The 21865-nt window shown below is 36.9% G+C and overlaps 1 long non-coding RNA gene across 1 annotated transcript in view; it reads left to right on the top strand.

The window, feature by feature from the left end:
• The window catches only part of LOC139704686 (uncharacterized), a 30826-nt gene extending 16231 nt beyond the window's left edge, over positions 1–14595 (top strand). The window contains exon 3 of the long non-coding RNA XR_011706590.1: positions 12820–14595. This is a non-coding gene — a long non-coding RNA (uncharacterized lncRNA). The remainder of the gene's footprint in view (positions 1–12819) is intronic.
• Positions 14596–21865: the final 7270 nt, after the last annotated feature.

Below are 21865 nucleotides of genomic sequence, written 5' to 3' on the forward strand. Positions count from 1 at the left end.
TGTTTCTAAATAAAATACAAAATAGGGGTAGGGATGTGACTCAGTGGTCGAATGCCCCTGAGTTCAATCCCTGGTTACCCCCGCCCCAAGAAGAGTGAAAGCCCCATGTTAGGAAGGCTGCACTCATACCTAGGGCTCTAGAAAAAAACAGCTTTCAAACACATTCTTGGTATTGAAGGAATTCAGTGCCTTGGAGCTATAAGTCTGAGATCCCTGCTCCCTGCTGGATTTCTACTGGGAATCACTCTGGTTCCTGGAAGCTGCCCACCCACACTCCTTGCCATGTGGCCTCCATTCTCAAGGCAACCCTAGCGAGTCAAAGTCTTATCATGCTTTCAATCTGAGGCTTGCCCTTCTATTGCAGTCAGAGAAGACGCTCATCTTTTAAAGGGTTCATTGATACATCAGACTTATCTGGATGATCTCACTGTGTTAAGGTTGACAGATTTGGGACCTCAAATGCATCTACAAAAGTTCCTGCACAGCAATACCCTAGATTACCATGTGATTATTCACTTAAATATCAATGGGAAAAGTGTGTTTGTACCAAAGTGCCAGGACTCTTTGGGCAATGTTATAATTTTACCTATCAAAGATACTAACCAGTTTCAAGTAGGTTTCAAACCCAAGGAGTGAGGCTTCAGAGTCCCTACTGGCCCATTGAAGTCTTAGGCTATGTCTCTATTGTGGACAGAAGACCACAATAGAGAATTGAAACTAACTATCTTCTACATTCTATATGTATGTATTTAAACCAAGATTTTATATGCTTAGAAAAAGCTTGCAGAAGCCTACTTGAGCAAAAATATTCTACAGAGGAAAATTGAAAGCAAGGAGAGTATTTCGGTTGTTAACCAGCAGCCCTGGATTAAAATAATAATTGCCAAAATCGCTGACCTAACAGGAGAACTAGATAAAGAGATTGGGTGGGAAAATCATTGAGGAAATAGAATCTACTGGATTTATCAAGTTGATTTACTATTGGGTGTTGATTAAGATTCCTGATGTTTTAGGGGTCATGAGATATCAATGGGAGAGATATAGAAATACACATTAGGGAGTGACTCAGTGGTGTAATTACTGAAGTTGTGTGGATGACATCCTATGGAAGTTTAAAGGAAAAAAAGAACTGAGTGAAGAATGTTTAAATTTAGACATGTTGCAAGTATAAAGTCAGAAGAAGGAAGACATAAAGAGCAATTTTAAAAGTAGGGGAGAGAAGAGTTAAGAGGGAGAAGAGAGTTTCAAGAAGGAAGGGGATGATACCAATTTAGACTGTATCTTAAGGTTAGTGAGGGTGAGGACAAAGAAGTCATATTACAATAAATTTAAAAGTATATTGTAAAAAGGAAGGAGATAGGTAGTATATTTCTTAGTTCAGCCATCTGGGGAAGCTGACATGGAAAATAAATCAAATGTTTCTCCAAAAGTTGAGGAAAATGATATGGTCTCCAAAAACCATTCCAGTTCTAATATTCTTCTCTGGAGCTAGAGAAAACTCGCAGAATTTCAAGGGACAGTTAGTCAAGAATTTCTCTTACTGGCAATTGTTCATTTACTTTCTTGCCAAAAATAACAATGCTGCATCTTAAGTGCTTCCTGAATTTAAAACTCTGGACTCATAATTTGAGCATTGGTCATTCACTGCTCTGAAAGCCACCTCGAGGCTGCTCTGGTATCAGACATACCTATCATCCATCCATGGGTCACCTTTCTCCCATCCACCCCCAACACCACCATCCAGCAACCAAATCACCCTGGACCAAATGGGCTTCTAAAGACCTGGGGATAAGGGGTCACTACGTCATCCAAACACTCTAAACAAGATTACAGTACACAGGAGCAGTGGGCACCTGGTAGAACCACAATGAATGGGTTTGAATAAGTAATATCATGTTCTTGTCTCCTTCCTTCATCCCATGTGTCAACCAGTTTTACTGAAGGCAGTGTTTTTGTTTCACAAGAACAGACATGCCATTGTTAATCTCACGCTCTTCTTTTTGTTCTAACTTTTGCTAATTCATCAGGCAAATTAAAAATCAAACTCTCAAACATTCTCTTTCTCAGCCCACTTCCTCAGTTTTTCATATTGCTCAATAACCAGCCTTAATCAATTCTGATAAAAAAAAATGAGAGAACACTGATTTTATACCTTATGAAGAAAACTAAGTTTATATACTTGGAAGTTAAATTGGGCATTGTGAAGAATGAATTCCATTAACTTCAAAAATTTCATGAAAGTTAGATGCTATTTCACTGAAAACTCAGAGAATTACCCTATATATTTTTACAGTCCTGTAGATCATGTGTTTTCTTAAGCACCAATATTCTGACTCTCTCTATGCATTGACATTGTAGAAGTTTGTTCTTTTTTTTACTGTTTTTCATTGTGAATGTCTAATAATTCAGATATAAGAAATATAGGATTTCATATTATCCTGAGATTCAGATATGATTATCTTTAATCCTAGTGCCAGAGGAAAATGAAATCTATGTTTCTAAGAAGTGATGTTCAAGTTTAAAGCACAAACTCTTTGGTTGTTGAAGACTGTGCATATGTGTTCAAAATACAATTAAACATCTTTTCCATAAATTAACCAATCTGAATGTTTTGCCATTATCTGCTGGAGTAGTTTTACAGTGACATATCACCACAATCCCTCTGTCCTGAATTTAGGAAAGTGGCAATTCAGCACGGTCAGGATTATGCCTTTGTACCTAGACAGTTCTTATTCAAACCTTTTTAGCTCTGTGGTTCTGGGGAAATAATCTAACTTCTTTTAACTTCAGCTTCCTATTTGGGGAACTAGGAATAATATTATTATATCATATCAATAGAATTACTGTTATTATTAGGTCAGATCTTGTATGATAAACTCCTGGAACATAGAAGGCACTCAATATTACTATTTCCTAAGAGTAGGATGATGGTCTTTTTTTAACAAAAGCATGCACCCATATCAGTAAAAATATTTTCATCATATATCCCTAGTTAATTTATTTTGGTGATACTAGGGATTAAACCCAGGGCCTTGTGCATGCTATGTAAGTGCTCAACCACTGTATTTCTTAGATACCTTTATACATGTTGCTTCTAGACTTATAAAGCTTGGGCATACACCATAAAATAAAAATCTACAAAAGAATACAACAAAAATAAAATAAACATTACTTAAATTTTTTTTAAATATATGAAGTGAAAATGGAATACTGTTGCATTTAAAAATTTTCTAACAGTTCCAAACTCTAATGCAACGTTTTGTATTAAAAAAATTAGAAACTTTCATTGCCAAGTTTTTTGCATGTAGAATTAAAAATGTTAATGGGTGATATAATTTTCACACATAATCACATAGTGATATAAACATTTCTAAACACTCTTTTTCAGTATACTGCTCACACAGCACTCAAAAAAAGAAGCAGGTTGTTTTTTGTAAACTCATTATTGAAGTATCACCTTTACCTTGAGGGGACATGTTAGTGTGTGTGTTCATTAATAACTGTAGGAGGTTTACTTCTGACAGAACTTGTTATCAAAGGAAGTGCCAGCAAATTTCCTTTTTCTTTTTTATGTTTGCTAGGATGCTCAGTTTTAGCAGCCATTTTGCATCACAGAAAAGATCAGTGAATTTGGAGCACATGTCTTTTTTGTAGACAAAAACTATATAATTCATGTTTAATTTGACAAGAGTTTGAAATATTTTGCCACTAGATAACCAGTGAAACTCTCCACAGTACAAAATAATTTCAGATACTCCTCATGAATACATATTTTATTTAACAGGTTTATATGCTTCTTACTTTTTGCCAGGCACTGGGTTAAGCACTTTATAGATGTTAATTCATTTAATCTCATAACACCATTCTGCATTTGGCTTCATTTTAATTTTACAGATGAGATAACTGAGGCAGGGAGATGTTAAATACGTAGCAAGAAATTTGTTCAAAAGTTGTTTAAGTTTTGGCTCCAGCCATTTTGACTTTACCTCCTTCACTTTTGACAACTAGACCCAGTTCCTGGAATTTTACTGATGAAGAAAAAATAACCTTTACACTTACTTCCCAGGTCATGTAAATTACAATTCATTGCAGTATTCCAGAAACAAAGATTGAGCAAGCTGGGTGTGTTGTCACACACCTGTAATCCCAGCGGCTCAGGAGGCTGAGACAGGAGGATTGTGAGTTCAAAGCCAGCCTCAGCAAAAGCAAAATGCTAAGCAACTCAGTGAGACCCTGTCTCTAAGTAAGACACAAAATAGGGCTGGGGATGTGGCTCAATGGTTGAGTGCCCCTGAGTTCAATTCCCAGTACAAAAAAGAGATTGAGTGAAGTTGGTATCAGTGCCCTACTGTCATGGAACCCTTATTTCCTGTGGAGATCTCTTAGGTTATATACACATGTGACCATCTAACATGTGGGCCATGTGAGGGATGGGGGAAAATACTATAGCCTTAATCTGTGTCTCAGTTTTTATATGTGTGCAAGTAGTTGTTCTAATATTTTCTTCTTGGATTCTAATAAATTATCTTGTATCCCCCCTCTTATGCACCTTATTGTGGAGATTACTGCTGGAGAACATCAATATATATGGAAGATTGGTCTGTGTCTGCTTCCAAGGTTGGAGTTATATATTTAACGTGTATGTATTTCAGAAGTGGTCCTTCTGCACAGATGGCTGTCCATAGTTTTATATTTTGGGATGTATCACAAATGTTGTGCAGAAAACATTCTAAAGATTTTCTCAAGGATAATTTACACATTAACATTATTTGTTTACTGTTCTCTACCTCCAGGTAGAAAAGGAACTACTCTGTAAAAAGGTCCACTAATAGTTCACACTATTGAATAGACTGGAGGAAGCAAGAGTCAGAAAGATTTAACAAATCTTTCATTCATGTTTCATGTAGGACACTATCTTTTCCACACAGAAATATTAAAACTAGTTTAATGATTTTTTTTTTCTAGAGACTATCTCTAGAAAAATATTCTTGATGCATTGGATGTTATTACTCTGGGTCTCCTCCAAACCATAAACAAAAGAGAGAAAGAGAATCTGATGCTTGTTTTCCACCTGACTTCTTAATTTTCTAGATATTTAGGAATAACTTCTACATATTTAATTTTCATTATAGAAGTACAATTTTGTCCAGTTCATTATCATATTTATTATTGCTGTGGATAAGTTATTCTTTAGTTATTTTGTTTCTTCTCAGCACTCTAATAATACAAAAATAGTTTGATGAATTAGAACATCTGGAACCACTTTAAAAATGAGAGTATCACCCAATGCTAAGATAAACTTGATTTTGTCACTTTCGTCTCAGAAGAGTCCTATTGAAAGGGTTTTGCTGAGTAGCTTGCAATCCCTGGAAGGTAAGAGCAGTGGTTATGCTTGTCTGTGTTCATATATATTTAAATATTTTTAGTTGTAGATGTAAACAATACTTTTATTTTATTTTATTTTATTTATGTGGTGCTGAGGATCAAACCCAGTGTCTCACACGGGCGAGGCAGGTGCTCTCCCACTGAGCTATAATCCCAGCCCTGTATTCATATATTTTTGATGAGGCTGCTAAGGAAGGCCCTGAGGCATATTGTTGAATGAATTAATAAGTAAATGATTTTCTGACTGGAAGATCTGATTCTCTTAAAGACTATCACAAACAGAGCTAGGCTTAAGTGTATTTGGAGAGGGCTACGCTGCTTAAATGTCTTTCTCTTGCGCACTGTGTGACGTTCTTGCTGACCACCCTCCTTTATCCTGTTTCCTCTACTTTGCTTCCTCCCTGATATCATGTGTAGTGATCAAGAAAGATTTCATGACTTGGCTATGTGAATTACACTGCTATAAACATTGATGTACCTATATCACTACAGTATGCTGATTTTAGATATTTTAGATAAATACAGGGAGTGGGAGAACTGCGTTATATGGTGGGTCCATTTCTAGTCGTCTCCATACTGATCTCCAAAGTTGTTGTACCAATTTGCAGTCCCACCAACAATGTATTCATGTACCTTTTCCCTCACATCCTCACTAGCATTTATTATTATTTATATTCTTTATGGTTGCCCTTCTAATTGGAGTAAGATAAAATCTCAGGGTAGTTTTGATTTACATTTCCCTGATTGCTAGAAATGTTGAACATTTTTTTTTTCATATATTGTTGAGCATTTGTATTTCTTCTTTTGAGACATGTCTATTTAGTTCTTTTGCCCATGTATTGATTGGGCAATGCCAAGTTATGGAACCAGCCTAGGTGTCCATCCAACAGAATGGAGTTTTGGTCAGCCATAAAGAAGAAATAAATTATGGCATTTTCTGGTAAGTAGATGGAACTGGAGAACATTGAGGGTCCAGTGCTTCAAAAGTGGAAGCTACAGCAAAATAAGAGGGAGAAAGGGGTGCTTCCATGAAAATAGAAGGGAGAGCAGTAGAATAGAGGAATAAGTTAGAGGGGAGGGAGGAGGGACAGGAAAAGGTGGAATTGTGAAATAAAACTGACCAAATTATGCTATGTATATATAGGAATATATTATAATGAATTTCATCTTTATGCATATCTATAAAACACCAATTTAAAAACAATAAATAAATAGAAGGAATGCCATAGAGGAAGGAAGAAAGAGATAGGAAGGGAATAAGGAAGTACTAGAGATTGAAATGGAGCAAATAATATTACATGAATATTAATATGTCAAAATGAAGCCCACTATATTGTATAAGTATAATGCACTAATAAAAACATTTAATAAAAAGAAGGCTTCCATGATGTAGAAGATTATATTTTATAAGGATGAGGAAGCTCATCTCAATGTAGACATCAGTGCATTTTTTTAGAATTTAGATCAATATATTTTATTTTTCTGCTTTATTTTTATCTTTTTATTTATATATGGTAACAGAATGCATTACAATTCTTATTATACATATAGAGCCCAATTTTTCATATCTCTGGTTGTATACAAAATATATTCACACCAATTTGTGTCTTTATACATGTACTTTGGATAATAATGATCATCACGTTCCACCATCATTTCTAACCCCATGCCCCTTCCCTTCCCTTCCAACTTCTCTGCCCTATCTAGAGTTCATCTATTTCTCCCATGCTCCTTCTCCCTATCCCACTATGAATCAGCCTCCTTATATCAAAGAAAACATTCAGCATTTGGTTATTTGGGATTGTCTAACTTCAATTAGCATTATCTTCTCTAACTCCATCCATTTACCTGCAAATGCCATGATTTTATTCTCATTTATTGCTGAGTAATATTCCATTGTGTATATATGCCACATTTTTAAAATCCATTCATCTATTGAAGGGCATCTAAGTTCGTTCCATATATATCTGATTTTTGCATATCTATTCTGCTTATTAACCTATTTAGAGTCTCTAAACCAATACCCAAATGGGAAGAATATAGCAGCAGAGTCCAAACTCAACTATTTCTCCCAATAGAGGGATTCTCGAAGTATAAGGGTCCTTTGTTTGAGCTGTAGATCTAAGTCAATACATAGTTTTTCTTCCTCCCACCCAGAAAAGTGATGTACAATTTATTTGGACAGTAAATTTATATTTGATTTAACTGTCCTCTTAAATTTTGTGTTTATAAACTAAAATTGAATCTGTGTTCTGCCAAGAAGTCAGGCTGCCACACATTGGCAAAGTAGCAGACTGCTGTAGACATGTGAATGCGGGGCAGTTGTTTTACAGATGGATTGTCATGTTCACAGGATTGGTGTGATCTTCAATCACCAGTTCTTTTTGAAAATCATAAATTGTGATTTGGTTAGTATCTTTATTATGCACTTATTCTCATTTAACATCATGTGGTCAGTCCTACAATACTTGTGATATGTATTTGCTTAAATAGTATTGTGGCCATTTTTTTCTGCAACTAAACTTTAAAGACTCATGTGCAATCAGTGTGAATTCTCTACCCTTGTACTGTTAATATGGTTACATACATATCATCTCCCACAATTTTCTTGTATAATCGCACTTCAATGTTAAACACCACATCCTTTTCTAGGGTAGAGCAGGGTGGTTACCCAGAGTCAGTTATCTAGGTCATCCTGACTTTATATTGTTGGATGTTTTTCAACAACAACAAAAAAGAGACAGCCATGCAGGTCTTTGTCAAGGACTGTCAATGGACTTTAGAAAAAAACAAAACAAAAACAGGAAATGACCCAATCCAGATGTTAGGGGACAGTAATATTTTGAATAAAGAGAGAGAGAGAGAGAGAGAGAGAGAGAGAGAAGAATATTGGAGGTTAAAGAGCCTGGGATTATTTTTTGAACATAACCTGTACTGTCTAATTCAAGTCACTAGCCATATGTGACTATTTAAATTTCAATTTAGGCTATTATAATTAAAATTAAATAAAATGAAAAATTCATTCCTACAGTGGCACTAGCCACACTTTAAGGGTTTCATAGTTTCCTGTAGCTAGCAGCTTCTGATCAGACACAACAAATATAGAACATTTCTATCATCCTAAGAAAGTGCTGCTAGAAGCACTGGATTAGACTATAAAACATTTGAGCAAATTTTATTCAAGAACTAGCAGTGGTAGCTGACAGAATGATACACAGCATTCCCAAAATGTTCAATTTGGAGGAGGAAGAGGAAAACAGACTATCATTCAATCCAAGATAAATAATGGAAACCACTAAATGGAAGAAATTGTCAGCCAACTTAGTAAGGTTGGAGAGAGAGCAAGCCTTTTGTGGAATGTGGGCCTAACCATTCATTTGAAACAATGCTACACATTAGTGGAAATCAAAACTTGTGAGAATACTTTGTTTGCAGCAGGGAGAAGTGTCACACTTTTTAAAGGGAGTCTTACCTTCTGAAGTGTGTGTTTTAAGATAAGGACCCTCCCTTTTTAATTTTGGACTGTCTGCCTGGTCTCTTTGAAACAGGTATTTACATCAAGTGTTAGCTCAAATGACAAGATGATTGAAGTTATAGACATTATCTGCATGGCTGACTATCATAGTCTGAATACTTTCCATATTTACGGAATTTCCCCATTGAAAGTCCCACTAATGTTGAAGCTGAAACTCAAAGCTCTCACTTTCTCCTGTTGCTGAGATTTGGGCAAGAGACCCAGGCTTCACCAAATCAGACATAGGCTCCATGTGGTATGTCAGTGGCTGCCATAGTGGGTGGTAAGCGAGGATGTCCAGTTTTGATAGTGGTGGCAAGACTAATGCCTGCTGTGGAAGTGGCCGTGGTGCTGGTCATTTCATCCGGTTCCTAGCATTTGATTCTTAGCGCCCGGGATGGTAACGGCAGCTCCCTAGTCACACAGTTCTGTGGTTTAGTGTTTGCGATTATTCCTCAAAGCTAACCTCCAGCCTGTTTCTCTGGCTCTCCCATTTTCTGTGAGCTAGTGAATATCCTTTAATAAGTCCCTTTTCTGTTAGAACTAGCCAGAATGGATTTTGTGGTTGAGTTGAGAACTCTGATGACACAGGCAATGATGTCAACGCAAGTTTTTAACTCAGTTATCAATTTACTCAATATGTACTTATCATATGCATTCTGAGCTCGGAGGTAGGGTCTCACTGAGGTATCTGATTATATTCTCTAATCAGAATGTAGGAGTGGTGATAGTTAAGGAGAAATAAAATATAGGAAGTGAGACAGGTGTTGGACATGTTGAGATGGGGAAGATGCTCCTTTTAGACCACCCCAAATCCAATCTGTCAGTAAATCCTCACAATTGTATCTCTTACATGTCGTTCCTGTACTGCTTTTCTCCTTTCACAGACTTTCACTTATTTGACCAACAGCAAACTCCAGTTTTTGTTATTTCTAATTAAATTATTGAAATAGCCAGTTGCTACAACTAAGCCCATGTAGTTCCTCCCCCAGGATGCTGTCACCTGCCAACGCTTCTACCATTCTGAGAACCTAGAGAAATTGTCCTTCCCATTGGTCACTTGGAAAACTCCTATTTATATTTTAAAAATGTAGATCATCGTTTCTATCTCATTCTGTTGTATGATAATTATTTGACTTACCCACCTGGCATTATTTATCCAACTAGAGGACATTATCCTGTTTATTTACTGTTATTTCTCCAGCACTGTCTCAGGGCTTGGTGTCTAATACATACACAACTAGTACTTGTTGAATGAACAAATGACTTGTAATTGTTTATTTATGTTTCTCTCCTTGTTCAGTCTATAAACTTCTTCACAGTAGTACAATGTTGGTGTATAATAGAAACTCAATAATCACATCATATATACTAATGGAATGCCTGCATGGTATCTGCTGTAATAGCTGGTGGCAATCAAAATTATGATCTAATTCTCAGACAGAAGCTAGGGCTGTAAGTTTGGGCTTTGGGATCATCAGGCAGTGGCTTCTGGTAGGCCTGTAAAATCTTCTCAGATCAATGACTACTGGGAGTATAAGTAACCTACAGCCTCAGCTGCTGTACTTTGCAATCCTTTCCTTGCTTACAAATGGGGCCAACCTTCCCAAGGGTTACCCCCAGACAATGCGTTGGTGTAGAAGGTATGCTAGAGAAGGCCCATTGCTGAGAGACGGGGAACTTCTATGGTAAGAGACTTTGGCATAAGAACTCTCTGGGAACCTTGGTGAACAATCCTTAGAAGATCACCACAGTTAATCCTTCCTTTTCTCCTCCACTTGGGGTCAGAATGGCACTGCAACCTGTTGGGCCTCCCAGCCTTTGTAAGCTTCTTTCCCGTTTTCTCTCATAGGCATTTCTCTACATAAATTTCTTGAACATACAGTCTTGTCCTGGCTTCTGCTTCTCAGGGAATGTAGACTAACACATTGGCGAAGCCATAGAAGTAGATTGTCATTTAAGGAGAGTCATGGAATGAGAAGAGGTAAGAACTAGAAAGACACGCTTACAGGCCATTAATACTTGTGGGGTGGGAAAGAGTACCATGCAGATCCCTTAAGAAGAGTGATAAGTAGGCAGTCCATCAACATGAGATGTTCCAGAATAGGCCAGCACTGAGTACTTTATTCCAGAGATTAGGCACAGCAAAAGTTAAATATTTACAAGGAAAAGCAAGAAATGTTCTAAAATTAGAATGGTGATAAAAAAGAGAACAGCTGAGGTCAAGAATTATTTGTCTTTTTAGAAATTTAATACTTAAAGACAAGATAAATAATTAAAATAAAAGGAATAGTAAAAGTATATGTTTACCTATTTAAATTCATAGAAATCAACATTTAAAAAACTGATTTGCAATAATAATAATAATAACAATAATAATAATACTGACCTGAAAGTAGAAGAGTAGAACTACTAGGGGTAAAGAAGGGGAAAGAAGGAGAGGAGAGAAAGGGGAGGACAAGACAGTGTAGAAGAGAAGTTGGACATGGTCGAGGCACAGTATATACACATATGGAAATATCACAGTGAAACTCAGGAATCTGTACAATTAAGATGCATTGATAAGAATAAAAAATAAAAACCCAATTTGCATCTAGGGAAGAATACCTCTGAACTTCACATTACTACTTCCTCTGTTTTCTATTTGTCTTTTTCTTATTATCCCCTGTGATATCATTTGGTGGGCCATATGCCAGACAGAAGTAGTAAGGGAGTATGGTCAGATGAATAAATGCTTCCCCTAATCGTGGGAACCAATGTAGAAATAGTTAACTCAAAAGAGATGCTATGAAAAGTGGGTAAGAACAGGACCACTGTAAATCACTTTAAGGGAGAAAGGCTTTGAGTAGGAGCTTCCTTTTGGGAGGGGGTGAATAGTGGGTGTAGCTCAGTGGTAAAGCGCTTCCCTAATGTACTCGAGGCCCTGAGTTCAATTCCCAGTACTACAAACTTAGAAAGAGAGAGAGACAGAGCTAGAGAGGGAGAGAGACAGAGAGCACAAGAGCATGAGCACGAATGAGAGGGATTTGCCAAAGACCCAGAGGGTAAGCTCCGTGTGGGCAGAGCTTCCTGTCTGCTATTTTCAATGCCGGAGACTCAGTGACAAAAAGCATACATGTCACTTGGGAGGCATTCAGTAAATTATATTTTTCATACCAATAGGCCCATTACTTTGTGCATAATATGCCAAGATTATATAATTGTAGGGGTGGTAGCTTCAAGCTCTCTTCAATGCTGCTAAACATGAATAAAAGTGTCAATTTTGTAAACATCACTCATTGTTCTCATTTTATAATCTCTAACATAATATGATTATAAATGACATTCTAAATGGATCTGACTATGAAGAAGGAATGCACTAATCATACCAACTCAAGAAAATCGGTCCATGTGATATTTATGTTTCATAGGCAAATTAATGTATTGACATTCTGGTTTTACACATTGAACTCTTATATGAGTTTAGTCTTCAGAAACTGATCTACACTTTGTTTTTGAAATTATGCACAGGCCAGCTATGTTAGTCAATTTTCTGTTACTGTAATAAATATTTGAGATAATCTACTTATAAAGAGAAATGTTTTATTTGGGGTCATTGTTTTGGAGGGTCCAGTCCACGACTGATCAGCTCTGTTGTTTTGGGATTGCAGTGAGGCAGCACATCATGGCAGAACTTGCTAGAACAGAAACAATCTCTCACCTCATGGTCAGAATGCAAAAGAGAGGAAGAGGAAGGGGCCAGGATCACACTATCCCCTTTGAGGGTACTCCCACAATGACTCCTAATAGAGCCGTGTGGGCTGGGGACTAAGCCTTTAACACGTGGATCTTTGGTAGACACTTACCCAAACCATAGCATCCACATAGCCTTATTTGAAATGTTGATGCCACTTTCGCACCGTGTTCTTTTTTCCTTCTAGTAGGTTGTATCAGCTTGTATGGCACCATCCCAAGGACGCAAGAGTGGAAACTGCAATACTTCTTCAGATCTAAGTTGCAAAACTTGCACATCATTGCTGATACAGTTAATTAGTCAAAGCAAATTATAAGGTCATCCCAGACTAAAGGAGTGGAGAAAAAGACTCTACCATCTGACGAGAGAAATTACACAATCATGTGGCAGTACTTTCTAGTTGCTATAGCCTACCCTGTGGCCACAGTTATTTACATTCTTTCTGCATGTAAAATATGCTCACTCTTTCCTAAAAGGCCTCATCCCATTCTGACTCAGGCTCAAAATTTTAAAATATTATCATCTAAATGTAGATTACATGTAGATGAGGATCCCTGGTCGAACTCTTGGGTATGAATCCTGTTCCAGAGATTTGTGAATTAAAAAAACCAAGCTATCTACACTTCACAACCCAAATAGAAAATTGCAGTGATGCTCCCATTCACAAGGCAGAGAAACAGGAAACACAGAGCAATAACTAGAATATAGGAATTCTGAAGTCTAGCCAGGTACACTGACAGTTCCCTGTGTTTCAGGACAGATACATTCCTTGATTAGAGCACACTCTGCTTTCTGAATGGTCCCCTAGCCCAGTATTCTTCATCATTTCATGCATTGATCCATTGAGAAGTCTGTGAATTCCACCTCCTTAATATTTCTTAAAAGAATGAAATTATGTCATTTGCTGGTAAATGGATGGAAATGGAGAATATCTTGCTAAGTGAAATAAGCCACACTTAGAAAGACAAGAATCAAATATCTTCTCTCTCTCTCTTTCTCTTCAGAAAAAATAAAGGTTGTGGAGGGAATCTCACAATAATAGAAAATAATAGAAGGGAAAACAATAGCATAGAGGAAGGGGATGCGGGGAAGAGTGAGAGTGAGCAAGAGAGGAAGGAGGGGAGGGCATAGGGAGTACTTGTGTTAGAAATCTACCAAATTATGCTATGACCATGTATGAATATACCACAATTTACATATATATATATATATATATATATATATATATATATATATATATATAAAATTATAATGCACTAATAAAAATAATAATAATAGAAGAGAGATCAGTAGAGTAGAAAAGGTGGATCATGTACCCATATATATATGTATATAATTATAATGCACTAATAAAAATAATAGTAATAATAGGAGAGAGATCAGTAGAGTAGAAAAGGTGGATCAGAGGAAGGGAGGAAAGGGGAAAAGGAAGGTACTGGGGAATGAGATTGATCAAATTATGTTAAGTGCATGTGTGAATATGGCATAATGGATTCTGCTATTATTTGTTATTACAATGTACCAATAAAAACCCTTCCAATCTATTAATAATACCACTACTTTGAGGCCTTTATGATTTATTTTGCCTTTACAATTGAAATGATTTCCCTGCCAACTGTTTCTTTAGTGCACCAGAAAGTTCTTTTGAAACACAAATCTGATAATGTATTTTCATTGCTTAAGATTTTTCCAGTGGTTCTGGTAGCGTTCTTTTTCTTAATGTAGGTGTTGATTACACAGCTGTGTTTGCTTTGTGAAAATTTATTGAGCTGTAAACATATGAATTATGTACTTTCTGCATATATGACTTAAATGAAAAGGTTATATTTAATAATCCTCCCATAGTTTCCCATTGTATCCAGGATAGAGTCAAAACTCTTAGCACAATACATAAAGCCTGTCAGGACTCCTATGTTTCCAAATTCCTGTTATTGCCCCTAACTTCCCATGGATAATACCTTGTCTTCTGCAAATAAACTATTTTTTTGTGGACTATTTTTGCTATTTTTTTTTCTGGACTACCTTTGCTTTGCCTGGAAAGCCTTTTCATCATTGTTCGTCTTTTTTAACTATTATTCCTTCTTTTAAGAAAAAAACCTGTGACATCTTTGGCACAACTTTTAATTCCCATAAGGCATTTTTTCCCCTTGTATGTCCAAAGCACACTGCGCATACCTCTAACACAACACTGTTAGATTTATGTACCTACTGGGTTTATTTCTGACTCTCTGTAAGATGGCAAATTCCTCCATGATCTATAACATATCATATATGTCTTTCCCTATTATATAACACTGTGTTGGGTATATTAGTACAGTCAGGTGCTACATAATGGCATTTTGGTCAATGATGGCCCATGTACTTATAGGGTGGTGGTCCCATAAGATTATATGGCTTAGTGATGGTACAGACCCCTTTACTTTGTGTTAACTGTACTCTATGATGTTCTCATAAGGACAAAACCCTCTAACAATGAATTTCTCAGAATGTATTCCCACCATTAAGCACTGCATGACTGTATTGCTATGGACTGACTGCTTACATATCCCTAAAATTCCTATGTTGAAGTTCTTATCTCCAAAGTTTTAGGAAGGGGGCCTTTAGGAAGTGACTAGGTGATAAGGGAAATATTCAGGAATATGATTGGTGTCTTTATAAAAGAGACTCCAGAGAGCTCCCTTACACTTTCTGCCATGCAAGGTTAACATAAAAAGTTAGCCATCTACAAACCAGGAAGTGGGTTTCCACTGGATACCAAATCCACCAGCACTTTGGTCTTGGACTTCATAAGCTTCTAGAACTATGAGAATAATTTTTTTATTTATGAGTTACCTGTTATATGATATTCTGTCATAGCAGCCTTTACAGACAGACAAGACAAGGACATAGCCTATAAACATGCTTTTAATATATGAACAAGGGACAAGGATTGAGGAAAGGTAACCTATGAGCAATGCTTTTGAAAAAACAATATAATTGAACAAATAAAATATGAATACATGGCAATTAAATGAAAATAGTTTGCAAAAAAATAAATGAGTCACAAGTAAGAGTTTGTTAAATGCTAAATGGAAAGAATGTATAAGGCAGGGGGTGTAGTGCGGCAGTACAGCACTTGCCTAGCATGCAAAGGCCCTGAGTTTGATCTTCAACACTGAAAAAAATAAAAACGAAAAGAATGGATTATGGATCATAAGTGAGGTAGGAGTCAGGAGAGAAGCGATGAGGTCATGGAACAATAGGGACTTGGCTCCTGGATCTGAAAAGTTATCTGGCATTTCCAGAGCTGGAAAGAAAGAAGCAATATATTCCCGTAATGAAGACAATATAAGAAAAATAAATAAAATATCTTAGAAGCAATTGTGAACTGTTTGTGGACATTAAACAGAATAATCCTGCTATATTCTATTCTGTTTTACTATGGAAGAAAACTGATAAAACGGGAAGTCCAGATAAGGAAAGGAAGTTTATAGAGAAGGTGGTAAGCTACATTTTGTACATGTTGAGTGTGAGGCTCTTGCAAAATACCAAACAGAGCTGTTTGGGAAGTAGCTAGAAATTTGGCCTGCATTTCAAAAGAGAAGCAAGATATACCAATTTGCTAGCCTGCAGTATGTGAGCCATGAAACTGACCTGAAAGAGAATATACTGAGAGAAGGGAAGGTTAGCAATGGGACTCTAGGGAAAATCTTTATTTAAGGAATAGAGAGAATAAGGCATGAGAAAACAAGAAAACTGACAGGTGTCCAAAAAGTCAAATGGAACTCAGGGGACTGGAGAATCTCAGGAGCCAAGAGGACGAAAGACTTTTGAGAATCAGGAGGTTGTTGGCAGTGCTAAATGTATCAGAGATGCTAAGAAGGCTAAGAATTATACTGAGGTTACTGGATTCGGTTTTTAGGAGTTAAATGATGATCTTCAAGACTGCTGTTTCAGTAAAATGCTCAAGACTGCAACCAGCATAGAGGGTCAAGAAGACAGGAAGGGAGTCAGAGCTTGCTCAAGAGGAGTGGTGTGGGTGAGGGACAGGCAGAAGGCCTAGCAGAGCTTGAGAGGTCAGAGGGCAAAAGAAGGCCTTTGTTCTCAGAGGAAGTTGTTGACCATGTTGTAGGTAGACAGGAAGAAGTAGGTTTTTGTTTTTCCCAGAAAGAGGCAGATGATGCCAGAGAGGGAGAGAGGATAATTGATTAATAATCAAGATCCCAGAACAGATATAAAGGCAAAGAAAGAATCCAGGTGATGAGAAAAGCATGAATGAAGGAAGAATGTCTAAAGAGTCTGTGAAATTTTGAGATTTTTTAAGAATGGAAGTAGGGAAAACCACATTGGAAGGCTTCAATCTTCTTAGCCAAGTAGGGAGTGAAGTGATCTGCTGCAAATGGATAGTATGGAAACGGAGACCAAGGATTCGGGGCGGGGGGGGGGGGGTGAGATAAGGATTCAAGTAAAGATGGATACAAAGCTTATCACCCAGATGCAAACAAGATAATGCAATCTATGAACAGATAGGTAAATGCATTGTGTATGTATGTATAGGTGTCTGTGTTTTAGAGACATAGTTGTTTTGTGTGTGCCTCAGTAATTAATACATCTTTATCACAGAATCCTATCACTCGAAAGCAAAGATTGCTAGGAGATATTGTGAGGGATAAATCCAGAGGAACTGGTTCCAGCTGGATACTTACATGTGAGCTGATCATCTCCTGGTCAAGTGCAAGTGGCAGGAAGAATACATACATGTCCTTTTGCCAGCAGCACAACACTCAAGAGGGACATCAGAGTTTGGAAAGATGATGTGTATAGTTTTAGGTATTAGATTTGACATAGAAAATTGTAAAGTTAAGGAAATAAATTCTCACAGCCTTATTTTTTTTAGATCTTTGATAGTGGATTAAGATTAGAGGAGGCTAGAGGTCATAGTGATGAGGGAACTAACCCTGGTTGGAGAGGAAGGAAGGGACAGGCAAGTACTGAGACCCAAGCTAAGGGGGCAAAGACTTTAACCATATTCTGCAGGACAAGGAAGTCAGGAGGAAAGAGAACAAGGAATTCACCAGTTGTGTGATTGGCTGGAAAACTGTCCATTGAATTTTTAAATAATGGCCTTGTTTCTACAACTAGCTATAAGATAGATCATTCCACAGTTTCACAAGTTATTGCTCAGGTTTTTCCATGGAGCTTTCATTACAAAAAAGCAAGACTTTTCCTGCCCCTTGCCCCAGCAGTAAGGAGAAGAGTCAAAATTTTTCAAAATAAAACTTCAATTAGTTTTAAAAGGCTTTGTAACATGTGCCATTACTTTCATTGTTTTAGTTTGCCACATTGGGTTTATTTCATCATTTTTCATTGAATAATTTCTGTAGGCTTCTGGGACAAGATGATATTCCTTCCCAAACACTGCTTCCTGCCAATATATATAGAAGCAATATTTTTGAGTGTAATATTCTCTGAAACTATCTTGGCATTTTTGCTGAGAGGCAGATTCAACTGAAGAGAGGCTGACCAACATCCCAGGAGACCAATATCCTTGAATGAGTTGTGTCTAAGTCTTGGATTTTTTAATTTTGAACTCTATTTTTTTTCATGGAGACTCTTAATTTTCTTGCTATCAAGGAGCAAAACAATCTACTAAGAGAACTAATTATAGCAACTTTTATGTATAAATTAAATGTCCCTAAGGTCATTATTAGATTATATTTTCAAAGGATGCTTTCCTTGGCGTTGACTAAGACTGAGTGATAATAAGCAACACCATTATAAAATACCTTATTTGAGTTATATTTACAAAATAATACAGGCAAATAGACAAGGATTCTTCAAAATATGTAATAATCATAGCTGTTAGCTATGATTAGCAGTATACCACCAAGTATGAAACCAACATTTTAGTATTTTGTTCCACACATTAATACTGCTAAAATTAAATACCCTATCAGTCCTATCTCACATTATTCTTATAACCACTTAGAGACAGCTTTCTTTCTCTGAAATATTTTTTCTGCCTTTCAGTCATGCATACAGAAAATTATTCTGCATCTCATCCAAGCTTAAAAAAATCCCAGTTTTTAAGTACATGCTAAAATGGTGCCAAGAGAAAACTCAAAATAGAAGCCTCAGGACAGAGACAGATCATTTTGTTCAGTGTGTTTTAATGGAGTACTAGAGGTTAACATGAACCAAATTGATTATCCAGGCTATTATTTAAAATTCCCAGTTGAAACTTTCAACATATGGGTAAAAGAGTAAGGAGTAGACAATACCTGCAGGAAGTTTTCTCCTCCTGGATCCACACCTGCTAGAGATCTCCAAACATGTCATCAGGCAGCATTGCTAGGTATTGTTGACTTAAATTTATTCATTTAAAAAATACATACTTGGTTTTGGCTGCACTTAGCAAACAAAAAATAGTAGAGATGCTACTATGTGCATGGTTAAAATGTAGCTGGAAGCTCAGACACAAGATCTGAGTTTGTTTCATGAAACACCAGGAGTGGAGGTTTGTGGGTGTTGGAGGGAGTGGAGGTTTGGGGTGCTGGAGGAAGACTGATGTAGGCACACGGAGCATGCTGTTGATGAAATCATGCCAAGGACTGTCCTGTGCAAGTACAGCTTGTAAGCAGCTGCTGTCACCACTGAGTAATCCTGATCAGCCCAGACCCCAAACCGAACTACCTACCTCTGCTGGGATGAAAGAATCACAGAGTGTTTATCAAACATCAAGAAGACATTTAAATATTTATCCAAAAACAATTTTAAGCATGCAGTCTCAAGGAATCTGAAAGCTAAGACTATTCTTTAATCTTTTTTCCAGTAATGGTAGAGTAGGGTAGATATTTTTAACACACTGGTAATAAACTATTGGTTGTTGGGTAATTGTATCTATCTGTGAGTTAAGATAGAAATTTTGAAGTTGAATTACTTTGTTCTTACAGTGTTGAAACTCACATCTTTGAAGGATATATTTCCTATTCATATTCCTTATTTCCTATTCCTTATTTCGTTACTATCAATGAAAATGGATTTCTGTACCATGATTCAGACAAGAAAACCCTTTTGAATCAGAATTAAAAGTAAATTCATTCGGAGCTTTTATATAAAGAATTTTGCAGTTTGGTAGAGTGAAATAATTTTCATCTTGCCCTACTTTCTGTGTCCATGTAACTCAAGTCTGCTCCCCGCGCCTCGCCATGGTGTCATTGCTTCTGGACTATCTTCTCTGGGCATCTCAAAGTTACCTGAAGTTCAGTGCTCTGGAGCTGAGCTCATTACTTTTCCCCTCCAAACAAGATCCTCCTCAGTGAATGTGTTAGGTAATGGTTTACCTTCTATCCCTCATAGCCCAACCTAAATTTCACTTCATTTCCTGTCCCTCCCTGGTTTCCCTGAGTGAAGTTAGGTTGATGCGAACTTTTCATACTTTTACTATTTTGTTCCCATTTCAGGATTCCCAGCTCCTCCAAAGCAGAGACTCTACCTTATCTCCTCATAGCTACCACAATGCTTGGCATAGATCAGACACTGAAAATGCTTGTTGGATGAGTTCATACACATATATTACTGTTTTTCTGTCCTTTGACTTACTGAATATCTCTTTCAAGGGCAGGGCACTTTGACTTGTTGAGTACTGAATGTCATTAGCAACCTGTCTGGTCTTGGTTACAACTCTAAACCTCTTGAATTTATGTTTACAAAACATAGAGGAGATGTTATTTATTTCCTTAAATAATAGTAGTGTAAGTATATATGTATTTAATTTCAAGTTTTCCCCTCCTCTTCACAGGCTTTATTTTCCTCTCGGCAAGCTCTGTTTGAGGTTTGCTCCAAAAGGAGAGGTGAAGACAGTAAGATTTCTACTTTTGAAAAGGACTTAGTGGGGACAGAGCCACTGCTTTCAATTACAGAAAAGACCTAATTTGGAAAAAGAAAACTGAGTCTGTGTGACTATAGGGTTTGGAACTAGAATTAATGAATAAAAGTTGCAAAGAAACATTTGGTTATCAGAAGTTGATACATGCTCTGTGGGTCTTACATTCCAAATGTATGAATTTCAATGTTTGGAAATAAATTCATGCCACCCCCAAATTTAGAGATGATCAGGTTTCCAACATTTTATTTTACCAAATTAAAAAATAAAACAAGCTAAACAACAACAAAAAGCAAAACTACTTTCTACTATGACTATAAATTCATAAAAGAAGAGATAATTTTACAAAAAAAAATTTAGAAAGGACCAATAAAGGCTTTTAGGGGCAAGGATAGGGGCAATCTTAAAATTATATATATATATATATATATATATATATATATATATATATATATATATATTGCATGTGCATTTAATTCCCTCCCCCATCTTGGATCTTATAAACAAACACTGAGGTTAATATATGCACTCATGTGTGTTGTCTGAGGCTTATATAGGTCTAAGAAGACATTTTCCCACAAAATTTGGAATCTGAAATATAGTCATATTGTTTTGAATTACTTTTTGTCACCAGAATTAAATTTTGAGCAAGTTCCTTGATTTTGCCATATCTTTCTGTACCATGTTTTTCTTGTCCATCTCTATAACAAATCAATGTTTATTGACCTGGGATTCTGGACATAATTACAATGCTAGGTTCTTGGTATGATTCAAACTGTATCTTTGCATAAACCTTATTAAAAAAGATTAAGGCTTGATAGGCCAGGAGACCATTTTTTTGGTCTTGGCTTTTGTTCTCTCTCTCTCTCTCTCTCTCTCTCTCTCTCTCTCTGGCTGCTACTGGTTTCCTGTGTAATATCATGTTGCTCCTGCTCTGAATCAGGGTCCAGCATGAAACCAGCAGCAGCGTGGCTGCCCTGAGGTTGGGCCGGATTGTCTGGGGTGGCCTGAGATGAGCAACTGAAGGGAGAGCACGTCTCTTAAGACAAGGGCAAAGCCACTGCTTAGATAAATGCCTTCCTTTGAAAGCCAGAGAGCAAGACTTTGATCTCTGCACATTTTTGGGGTAATACTCACTGTGGTAAATTATAACAAAGTTTGAGCTCCCAAGTTTGTGAGACTTGGTGGTAAATGTGACAGCTTCCAGGAGCCTTGCAGTGCCGCAGTCCGGCTGCAGCAAAATAACCGGGGGGTGACGAACAATTTGTGAAGACTGATACAGCAGGAGTGGGAGCCGTTTATTGTAGGACAGGAGTGGTATATATACATTCCACACAGCTTATCTTAATTAACATAAACTCCATACAGC

Source organism: Marmota flaviventris, chromosome 2, assembly GCF_047511675.1.
Source record: "Marmota flaviventris isolate mMarFla1 chromosome 2, mMarFla1.hap1, whole genome shotgun sequence".
NCBI classification, from domain to species: domain Eukaryota; kingdom Metazoa; phylum Chordata; class Mammalia; order Rodentia; family Sciuridae; genus Marmota; species Marmota flaviventris.